A 12102-nucleotide genomic window follows, 5' to 3' on the forward strand; every position below is an offset into this window, starting at 1 on the left:
TTTCAAATAGATATTGTCCAGATTTAAATAATGTAAATTCCCTTTCCTTCCATTTCCCCTTAGCTGTGCTATGAAGTAGATATATTAACCATTCTTTCACTGGGAACATGCAATTTATCTAGAAAGTTCTTGATTATTTTGGCCTCTTTCTGCAAGTTCAGTGAAGCGGATATGCAGATATTTGCCTGACTTAGTGAGACTGTCAGCATTATCAGTTAGGCTGACAGTAAACTAATCTTAATATAATTAAACTGTGTCCTGCAGACCCCCTGCAAAAGCTTCCTTTAAAATTGATTTACCATTGAGATGCCATATTAGTGTTCTCAGCAGGTATGCCCTGTAAACCAGGATTAGGACCGCTGCTGGTATCACTGTGCAAGGGTAAATGATAAAACCCACATGTTAGCTACGGATCTGTGAACAAACATGTGGCCTTTTGACACTTGGTAAAGCTGTCCTGGACTCTGAGTCCCTCAACGGGATATAGTATTCATCATCCTCAACAAAACTGACCAGAAATTTGTTCCTAGGAAGCAGAAACCATTCTACAAAATCTGTGTGAGCCTGCTCACATTTTTAGAATAAAGCTCCAAGTGTATTTTGGACATCTGACTGATAAAATTCAAGCCCTAGTCTTTAATCTTCTCTTCCTAATAAAATAACACAAATATTGTTCCCTAGAGATAATTTCTCTATGCAGAGATTGTCTGCCTATCAGGAGTTTTCTGCCGAGTTTCTGTACTCGTGCCCTGCTCTCCAAAATCCTGCAGGGCTGTTGAACACAGAGGTGCTGGGGATGGGGTTGGGAGGTGGCAGGGAGTGAGACCAAACGTTTCTGCATGGCTCCACTCTAGCTGTCCTGTGCTAGCTGTCTCCTTTTGGCCCCCATTGGAGGCTGAATTGGGCTGGCAGACTAATCCCTCAAGGCCTCTTTTTTAAGTCCTTGTGTGCTCTCTCTGTACATGAGAGAACTAGCCTCATTTCTTATTTAAATAATGTAATTTTAAGTAATGCTTTCATTATCTCATTTTGAGTTCCCACTTGTTAAATTCTTCTGACAGCAGAAACAGTGCAAAGAGCACACTTTCTGGATTCGCTGTTTGTACGACAATTATCTTATTTAATTTAAGGCCATACACGATCACTTCATTGCAGTAGATGGAACAGATTTCCATTCATAATAACACCTAATGGCTTTTGAGCAATTTTCATTATTTGTCAGCTCTTGTTCTGCCTTCAAATTCTCAGAAGTCAACATTTTAAATAAAGGATTTCTGCTCTTTGCTGTACTGATATATACAATTAAGCTTAGAGGCTAATAGGTCTTTGGATTGTGAAGGGATCAATTAGCTATGCTATTCCTTCCTGTAAATTGCTAGAATGATAGAAGCACCATGATAGAAAACAGAAAATTGTTTACTTAAATTAAACTCTTCTTCTTACCTTGCGTTATTATTATCAATGGCAGTTGTAGCTGTGAAGCAGTAGTAGTAGTAAACGTTGTAGGAATAGGTGTACTTACTTAATAACAATAGAGAAATAAGCTTGATTGTAATCAATGTGCAGTGGCATGTGCTTCCAAAGCAGTCCACAGGATAACTTGTAATGAGGATTTCCACAGCACTGTTACTTTCTGTTTCTCTTAAACCAATACTCATTACTTCTTAAATCTTCTTAAATATAGTATGATTTTTCATATAATCAGCACTGAACAATTATTAATTTAAGTACCTTTGAGACATGAATTGCCATTTAGAATAACTATAGCATTTTCCAAAGAATTGAGCCCCTAATGTAGGTATATACAGAACTTTCAATTACATTTTATAGTACCTATTGCAAACCATTTTGTTCTACTAGAAAATCACATTCATTTTTGAATAGTACTGTCACTTTTATTGATCTTTATTGCTTTAGTCATTGCTGCCATAGCCTCTCTACCTTGTTCAACAGAATATATCAGTGTAGCCCTTTCCTTTGAAAGAAGGCATTATATTTTATCAAACGTTAAAGCTGTCTTTGTATAAACAGTTGTTACTGCTCCTGTTAAACTTACCTGTTGGGAGACTGACCAGTTGTGCACATTTTTGATGTGAAGCAATGTGCATACATTTTCCAGGAGCATTGTTATTGCATGGATAAACTTCAAATTAATGTTACTATTCTGTGCAGCTGCACGGTATGATTAGGAGGCAATAGCCAGTAATCACTGGTTTAGCATTACTCCATATTTTGGAATATATATTTCTGGGACAGTTTGTGGGAGTCATTATAGCAGACATTCTGGAGGAGATAGTTTTGAATAGGTGCCTTAGCCATTGCCTTGATTGTTGGTTTGCACAAAGCATTGCATGCTGTCTTCAGCCTGCAAGTTCCTGGAGAGTGGCTATTTATACTGTATCCTTTCTGTATACAATAGTGAAGCAGCAATCTCTGGAGGACAGCAGTATTACCACTGCTGAGTGAGATTTGGCTTTGCATAATTACCTATGTGTGCTTCTTTTTGGATGCCACTTGTTCTGCTTAATCTTGCATTGCTTGCCAGCCTGAGGTGAAAGCACAGTTAAGACTGGTGTTGTGTTGCATCGTCTCTGTGCTGGCTCTGCAGACTTCCCAGTGAGTCACAAAAGCTGTCAGTCAGCATTTTAAAATCTTGCCTTGGCTCCATCACAGAACCACGAGGTTTTTCTCATGTTCCAAATGAACATCAAACTGTTCAAAGTCAGGGTGTCAGCTTCTGCCTCCCATTTGTGAACATAACTCAGAACGAATCACCTAAGAATCGCATTGGACTGCAGAATGTGAACTGTACAAGCAACAGTTTGGGTTGTGTTGGCTGTAGGAAAGAGTTACAGAGTCATCTGAGGCATAGATAAATAGTTATCACAGCAAGAATATATATCAAAACTTGCACTGGTTCTCTTAGCTTTTATCTGTTTGCTGAAATACATATATGTGTGTATTTTTAATCTAATATTCCTTTCATATTCCTGGGTGTAGTGTGATTATAGTGGACATTATTACCTTCAGACAAAATAGTCCATCTTTTTCGGATGTTTTGCAAATTACATGCATATACTTAATGTACTTCATCATTATATTACATAAGTTTTTCATCAAATACAGAGCCAGCTGAAACTAAATTGCATCAGAAAACTTTCTGTAATTACACAGGAAGGACAGTATATTTAGATATCTCATACATTATAAAATAAATGACTCCTCTTGCAGCTCAGTAGATTGGACTGGCCTTTAGGTTTCATTTACAATGATCCAGAACACTGATAATTAACTTGTGGAGTCAGTCCATGAATATATAGTTGAAAGTATCTGCTATTTTGAGGAAGAAGATTTAAAGGGAAGAGAGCACAGAAAAGGGCACATTCATTTTTTCTGTCATGTTTTGATAGTCCAGAATATGCAATGAGATTGCTTTTGTATATGGACAAATACACTTACACTTAAGAAAGGCTGCCATATGGATACCAAATAGTTGAGAAAGGACATCTGGTGATATACTATTTAAAAAGATTAATGGTTATTTTTTCTTACCAGTGCTATCTCATAGTGCTAATATGAAAAGCTAATTTTCAAAGTTACTTATAAATGTCTGAAGTTTAGCATTCACTTTCAAAATTACATTTCTTGAGGTTTGCTCCTTTGTAACTGGAAAAAAAAAAACTTTAATGGTTGCCGATATCCTGTATTTTAAACAGCCCACCCCCAGCTCTCACCCTCACTCCTCACCCCTTCCTTGCCCAATAGATCTGTCTAAAAAATAGTTTATACTAGCATTAGTAAGGTCCAGAATATGGTGGTCAGGAACAAAGAGCTAAGCTGAAGATAGCAGAATTAAAATGTGGCATGTGCTTTGCCAAGAAGCAAGCCTTTGTGGAAGGAGGACTAGTGCAGTTTTGCTGGTAAGGAGTTCATTCCAACTTCTTTTACTTACACAAGAAGTTTTATTTATTCACTATATTGTTTATCCTCTAGCAGGAGAAAAAAAAAAAAAAAAAGAAAGTCATTAAAAACTTGCTTTAAACTGTTGTTCAAGTAACAACATGAGCAATGAGAACAATAAAAAACAAGAGCTACACATATCAGCCACTCTGAAGTACCTAAGTGCTAATTAGAAAACTTTGCAACTTTGACTGAACATGGTGAAACCAAATTAAAAAAGAGAAATTGCCACTGAGTTTGGGCATTTTCTGTGTGGACAGCTGTCATTGACAGAGAATCCAAAATATACAAACAAATGATTATGATTATGGTGATAATACACTTTTCTAAGTGTCATTAGCAATCATGGCTGTAGAGAGCTCAGCTAAACATACTGATCTACATTTGTTCCAAGAGTCATTTAACTGAGGAAACAACAAAGCAAAGTCTTCAGTCCTCTTACTCACTTTGTTAAATAAGTAGATCAGATGTCAGTGATGGTTGTGGGAGGAAACCAGTGGGACTATTTGTTGAAAATTTTCCATCTTCATTGGAACAATGGGTGTAGAGAAAAGAAAGAGGTAGGTGTGGGAAAATCTCTGGTTACCTATTACCTAAGGAAAACAGCTCACTGGATGTGACTGTGGAAGATGATCTACTTCATGAGGGAAAGCTAAAACAGTAATTTATTCCTCTTTAGCTGAAAATAAAATAGTACTGGAATACACTTCTGTCATGGGCCACTCAGTTATAACACTGCTGAAACCAGTGAGTCAATGTAGCCTAGAAAATAAAATATTCTAATTACATTGGGTTGAAAATTATAAACTCAGGCCTTGGCTTTATCATGCATTAGAATTTCTTCCACAAGCCAACACCAGCTAATTACTCACCCTTATCAGGGCCCAGCTACCAAAGACCTCTCATGTTGTCTCCAAATACTAATGACTATCACACCTTTTCCCTTGTTAATAATAAGCTTCTTTGCTCCCTTATATAAGCAAACTGTCTCTCTCTCTCCCTCTCTCTCTTTTTTTTTAATCTACTTATTCTCCCCTCCCTCTCCCCTCCCCCCCCCCCCCCCCCCCCCTTTTTTTTTTCCTTTTCCTTGGTTTTATAACTGGTATAACTGGTTGAAAGAATTAGTTTACAGTCATAGCAATTGTTCTCAGCCTGAAAAGAAACCTGCTGTTTCTCTTTTAGACTTGAAGAATGGATTGTATGTCAGGTAGCTTGTTTTTTCCCAACAGTATCAGTTAGTATAACATGGGGTGTAATCTCTCCCAGCAATCCTTTCCTCATTCTAGACCTTGGGGACTTTAAAATTCATTCGAGTACTGTTGCTGAATTATGAGTACTGTGCCTGTAAGACACAGATGGACACTTGCAATGTTTGTTTGTAGAATTATTGCTGTATCTAACAGCAGTCAGTCACTGGGCAGACACTATCTGGACTGACAGATGAAAAAGCTTAAAAAATGTTTATTGACATTAATATTGTCATGGGCAGCAAGAGCCTGTCACCTTACTGCGTTTGGACACATTTTCCTAAAAACTGGCCAACATGAGAATCATAAAGCAATTTTGCCATGTAAACCAGAGATAAACCATTGCAAACAGATTTTTTATGTTTATCAGTCACACATCCATTGTAAAACACAGAGGTCTCATATGTGGCTGGTCAACACACTATTATTTGTACATGGCTTATAAAAGTCCTGTATAGTGCAAAAGCTAGTAATCTTTTTTTTTTTTTTAAATGCAAAATTACAAAGCCTGCACTTTCATGTATTTTTTGTTGCTGTTTGTTTTATGAAAAAAACAAAAGCAGAAGCAAACACTGCAGTAAATATCTTGATATAGATTTACTGTTAGATGAGAACTAATGGGTTAAAAATGTAAAGCAGATTTAAAATTGTCTCCCTCTCCCCCCACCTCTGTAGCCACAACAATATATCAATATATCCTGTAACTTTTCAGGGCTCTTGCTTTTCATAGCCAACAAACTAGGTATGTAACCTGCATTCTGTACAAAGATCTTATTACATGAGTGATTGGTCCAGTTACAAACTACAGGAACTCATTGTCATGTTTTTTGTTTGTTTGTTTTTTCTCTCTTTCTGCTCAAAAGTGGAAAATCCTATTCTATTGGTCTATTCTTGAAAACACTTATGGCATAACATTTTAATTCTACATAATTAAAAGTAAAGCAGAAGTCTTGCATCATGCCCTTCACTTCTTTCATTTCTTACTTGAGGCCAAGGGCTTTTGCTGAAAGCTAGAACTTCTGCTAATCACAATCTGAACAGCATTACCGTAAGCGGCACACTCTGAAATCAAGTTGGGTGAGAGTTTCTGTTCTGTACTGTATTTTAATACCAGTCTGTATGACTACTTTTCCGTGAATGTGCACAGAACTCAAATATTTGCACATGCAAATCTAGTAAATCTAGTAGCTGCCTGAGCAAACATGAGCACACTATTGAAACTTCCCATGAGCTTTTAGAAAATCTGCTGTAAGATTCTGATCCAAGTCTAACCTGATGTTACAAAATACTCAAAGTCCATGAAGACCAAAAAACAACATTGTTTTCACACTCAGGGGCTAAATTGGTAGGCGTTGGTAGGTAGTTGCCATTGTACTATTTATTATGTATTTATAATGTCTTATCTATTATGCATTTAGGTATTATCTATTTGTCTCCCTAGTGCCCAGTCACACTACGTGAGTCTTGCACGTAGCATTGCTCTTTTCTTACCACCACCTCTGATCTGTCTGTGCCTCTTCTTCAATGGCACCTTTTTGTCCTGCAATCTTTTATGCCTTTTCCAGGATATAATTCAACTACACAAACCATTTGATTCTCCTTCCATTTACAGAACGGAAGAGAGGAAATAGTGGAGAAGTTCAGGACTACACCTGCCAATTTCCATCACCTGCCAATTTCCATGAAAATAATTACCCCCTCTCCTTTCCTTCTTGTCTCTTCCCTCCTCTATAATTCCTTCCCTCACCTCCACCCTAGCTGTTATGAATAATGAACTCCTGGGACTCGGATAATAGCCACTCTGTGCACCAATGTTAGCATCAATGTCCATGGGAGAAGCTCCTTTCTGGGGTGGGTAGGCAGAGGGAAGGAACACAGATGGGAGGACGAAGGTGAGGCATATGTGCACACAGGTGTGCATATGCATGCATGACTGTGTTTACAGGGATTCCTTTGGTCACAGGGAAATTCTCACGTGTTTGAATTCTATAAAACAGAGCATTTTTCTTAAAGTCTATGAAAAGTTCAGCAGGCAACAGCAGTGTAGCCATACTGGATGTAATAGCCGTGGAAGTTTTTGATTTTCTTATTTTCTGAAGAGGTGATTCAATCATTTAGGTTTCTCTGTTTGAATAAATTATTTTTCCCAAGCATAATCAAAAATGCTGCAGTGTACTTGTTATCTTTTTCTGCTATTGCATTGTAGACTATAATATTAGAAATACGCCCAAGTAAGGATGAAGACTCTCCTGTGTTAGGCAGTTCTCCATTAGTCAGTAAGTCATTTATTTATGCTGTGCTTTGAATGGCCCTTCTAACATTTACAGCGTGAGTCTCAGCGATTGTTATATGTTATAGATTTCTGAATTGCTATGGTGAAGTCTCTGAAGAAAATTAATCGCTTTTATTGCAAAGGTAATTAAGCTTGCTTGTAACAATTTTCAAATCTGATTGGAAAGCAGGCAAGATTAACAATTGTATCTGAAGTTAAAAAAAATGGTACAATATGGTTTCATTTGTCCTTCTTAGCTTCTGATATGCTGATAAAAAAGTAACTAATTTAGGGAAAGATCACAGACTATTTTAATAAAGATGTGATACATCCAGCTGTGCGTGTATATTTATAGTTCAGCATTCTATAAAGCATATTTCTCGAGAGCTCATAAAAAGTGAGGGAAATACGACAGCATGAAACTTAGATGATAATCAACCAGGGCTTTTTGTCATTTCTTATTTTGTGAATAGGCCAGCTAGTGGCAGAAATACTTTAAACACAGGTGTTAACAAAAATGCTGACAGATATTTCTAATATTTATATATATCTATATGCATATATATGCATAACAGTATGTGTTTATATATGCATATTAATATAGATGTGTATGTCTGCGTACACAGAAAGAATAATACAAAAGCAAAAATGTTTGCACTGCATGTATAGGTCTGCAGTCTCCATTCACACAAACGTTTTGGCTGCTCTGTCAACAGTAGCGAGGCATAAGGCTTCTGAGTCTTGATTCAGATATTTGCCCAATCAGCTTGTTTACTTCTAGTTTATACAAAACTCACTGAAAAATAACTTCAGAAATAATTTTATAATTTTTTAGAGCCTGAAAATTTAATAATCATGCTTTTGAGTATGAACCTGAAGAACTTTTTTATCTTGAAGTCCAGTGAAGGATTGAATGATAAATATACTGCACCTTGGAGACAGAAGAGCTGTGAACTTTTCAAATGCTTTGGCAGCAAAGTGATTTGTCAGAAACAATAAAGGACTTAAATATGTCATCCAACATGAAGCATTTGCTCTCTGGGTGAACTTTTCTAAAAATCACACTAAGTCTGTGCTAAATTAATCCATGAGATTTCAAGTACGTAACACAGAGTTGAGTATGACTTGGTGTATCTAAACCTGTGATTTACCCTAAACTTATGATCTAGAGGCTCTTAGTGAAATTTTACAGTTTGTAATCTTTGAATAGAGTTTATGATGGTTACCTGAGGATGTACATCTTACATCTTTATGTAATAGAAAATCTGCAAACAACAAAAAGGGGTTTTTTGGTAGGTGTAAAGATGCCTTTTTAGGTTATTTTATAACAAGTATTACAAGTCAATTCAACAGTGCTGTTTGATTATGTTAGATTTGACCTAAGCTTCATGTGCTTTTTTCTGCATGGGAGGAAAACCTCACACCCTGGAAGGCACTGCCTTCTTGACCTGCAAAGCACTGGAAGCAGGGACCTGTTCTTGGGAGTTATCACTAATAGTTTACTCTTTTCTTGTGTGCTTCCCTACACATCTGCACTTAGGCTGCAGGTCTGAGATAGGATACTGCATTGGAAGGACAGGATACTTGGTGTGATTCATTATGATTCATTTTATGTTCTCATAGTCCATTTGAACTCACCTCAGCCCAAACAGAGCATAGCTCTTCAGGGAGACAGCTGCAGTTAATTACTCCATTTCAGTTTGATCTAGGGAAAGTTAGACTTGCTGAAGATAGTTTAAACGTAAATCACTGAAACAAAAGACCTTGAGAGATCTCCATCCCCTGTTGCACTGTCACACCTCCACAGTTGTCCTCAAAATTAAATGTATGGCCACACTGAAGATGCCATCTCCTTTTGACAAGTCTATAGAGTGTTCGGAACAGATTTCTACTGCTGATTTCTCTTTAGTCTTGTTCAGAAGACTGGACCTTATGAGTCAAAGGGTCAAGTTCAATATGTATGTCACTCACTGCTGAAACTCCTCAGAAACTCCTTAGTTCCTTACTCTGGACCGGTAGACTCATAATTATGATTTTGAAATCATTTTACTGATGTTAGCTACTATGAGTGCTTACTTTTAGTTGTTTACAATTACTTTTAGAAGTTCACATCACAACTTCATGACTCAGGGCACAGGACAGGCCTGTAATGTTTTTGCTTTGCTGCACTGAAGCTAGATTGGAGAGGAAATCCCACTGAGGTCACTGGGTCTGGTAGTGGATTAATGTACTGCTCATTGTGAAGGGAAGGACTGATGGAACCATGCCATTCATAAAAATAAGGATGTGAGTAAATTACAGTTTTTGAATATTATTTAAAATGATTATAAAAAATAGATAAGGATTTGACTCCCTGGTCTGATGTCATAAATTTGATGAAATTATACTAATGTTGCAGGAATTGTAAATATAGATTAAAACCATACATTTGTCTTTTGTTAAAATTAGAAGATTATTTGGAATGGGGATTGCTGTTCATATTCTTGCACAAATACAAATAAACGGTTCTTCACTGTCAGGTAGAACTATGGCTAAAAGCTCTGGTCAGCCTTGATGTCTGTCAACAGCAGATGTATGTACAAAACCATACAAAAAATTATTCTTGCACAATAAGTAACTGAAGGTGTCACATGCAAGGTAGGCATTTATGTTGAAATGCCTACTAGGTAAGTATTGATTTGTTTGATTTGTTTTTTCAGGTCTATAATTCTTGTCTCAATTTTGACATATACATCCAGATGTCTACCTGCTGAAAATTGATTTTTGAAGATCATTTTGGGAACAGAAAAAACAACACACACAAAAAAAGAACAGTATCTTTTTATCTTTTTATCATTTAGAACTGAGTTAGTTGCTCAACTCTCCACTTTCTACTTATCTCCTTTTCTGGAAAATTCTCATTATTACAGGATACAGTACAGCCACTCTTTAAAATGAAATGTGTAGTTCTGCCAAAGAGGGAAAAGAGAATCAGTTCTGCAGGAGATATAGGGACTGGCTTTAAGACTAAAGCTATGTCTTATGGAGATTAAGGCTAGGTCTTATGGAGATTGCATGAAGGCTGTCACCACCATATGAAGGACATTCAGATAACAGTCCTTTCAAGATTATCATTAAATGCCTTTTTATTTTTATTTTTATTATTTTTATTTTTTATTTTTTAAGAAAAACTTGACAGTCACTACTACAGCAGACAGAAAGGCTGAGAAAAGCAAAGAAATTATGTTCTGTAACAATGCAAGTCTGAGGACTCCTAGTTCTCAAAAAGTATCCATTCCTATGCCTAAATAGTAGCTACTGGAACAAGTCTTTTAGTATCCCATGAAGAGAACACAGGCATGTATAAAATACTTCATGTTTGGACCCTAAGATTTGAAAGGGCCATTACATCCCACCAGCTGTCTCTATCTTGCTCTCACTGGCATGGAAATTTCAATTGTCTTCCATGAATTCTAAAGCTAGTTCTGAGAAGAACAACTTTTCTGAATGAAGCAGAACATCTCCATTACATCTCTGCATGGAATTCGTTGCCAGAGTGCCACCTCCTAGTGAACTTTACTGGTGGTTTTTAGAAGGAGTATCATAAGAATAGACTCAAATCTTACCATTATTCATCTGTAAAACAGCTATAATGCATAAAAGCTCTTAGTCCTATGGTTAGGATATTTTTAATCCTAAAAGAGCAAATTTCCTTGAATGTGCTTGCCTAGAAGAAATGACAGTGAACTGAGATTGGTCAGGACAAAATCATCACTGAAATTAAAGTGAAAGCACATCAGTTAGATCATATTCACATTTCAAACCAAAAAGGAGTCCGTAAAGGATTATCAAAGCATTATGCCACGTAGGTGGAAATATTTTATGCATGCAGATGGTCTATGGTATTTGGCTTGGTATTACAGTGAAAACAGGTAGTTACATAATGATATCTTACATAAACATGTTTCTTTTTGATAATTTACAGTTGTTTTTGCTTGTTTTCTTTTGCTGTTATGCATCAGTTGAAAAGTACATTTGAGCAACTGGTCATTTTAGTCAGAGAGTAAGTTCTGCCATACTAAATGAAGCATTCAGTACTTAGGAAATCTTTTCCGAAGGTGCTAAAAAATTGAAAAGCTATTATACTGTGTCTCAAGGCAGCTTACTATTTCCTAACAGGTATGTTGTATAAAGCCTGGACTCCAGAAAGCATGATATGAATCATTCTAAAAATAGTTTGTTGAAGGTTCTTTTTAGATATATATAGAAACCCCTTCCTGTAGCAGCTACCTATAATCCATTGTTTGACATGGATTATATTGTGCGGATATGTCTGTAACACACTGATGATGACAAGTATCTTATTCTGAGTTGTTAACATATGCTGGCATCAGAACAATTTTGGGGGTAATTATGGCACCTGCTTCCCTGCAATTCCAAGCAGTCTTTGGAATATTTTAAAAATTAAAGCTGTATTTATATTTCCTCTTTACAGACTAGTGAATCACTCTACACTTCAGCAATAATATAGCTATGGTCATCTCATTCTTTCTTTCATGCAAGGGGCAAAACTTAGGTTTAAAAACAATAATAATAAATATAGAGGTGTTGTAAATTTGCAAATGACAAAATGTAGACTGTGCC

The sequence above is a fragment of the Anas platyrhynchos genome, chromosome Z, assembly GCF_047663525.1.
Source record: "Anas platyrhynchos isolate ZD024472 breed Pekin duck chromosome Z, IASCAAS_PekinDuck_T2T, whole genome shotgun sequence".
NCBI lineage: Eukaryota > Metazoa > Chordata > Aves > Anseriformes > Anatidae > Anas > Anas platyrhynchos.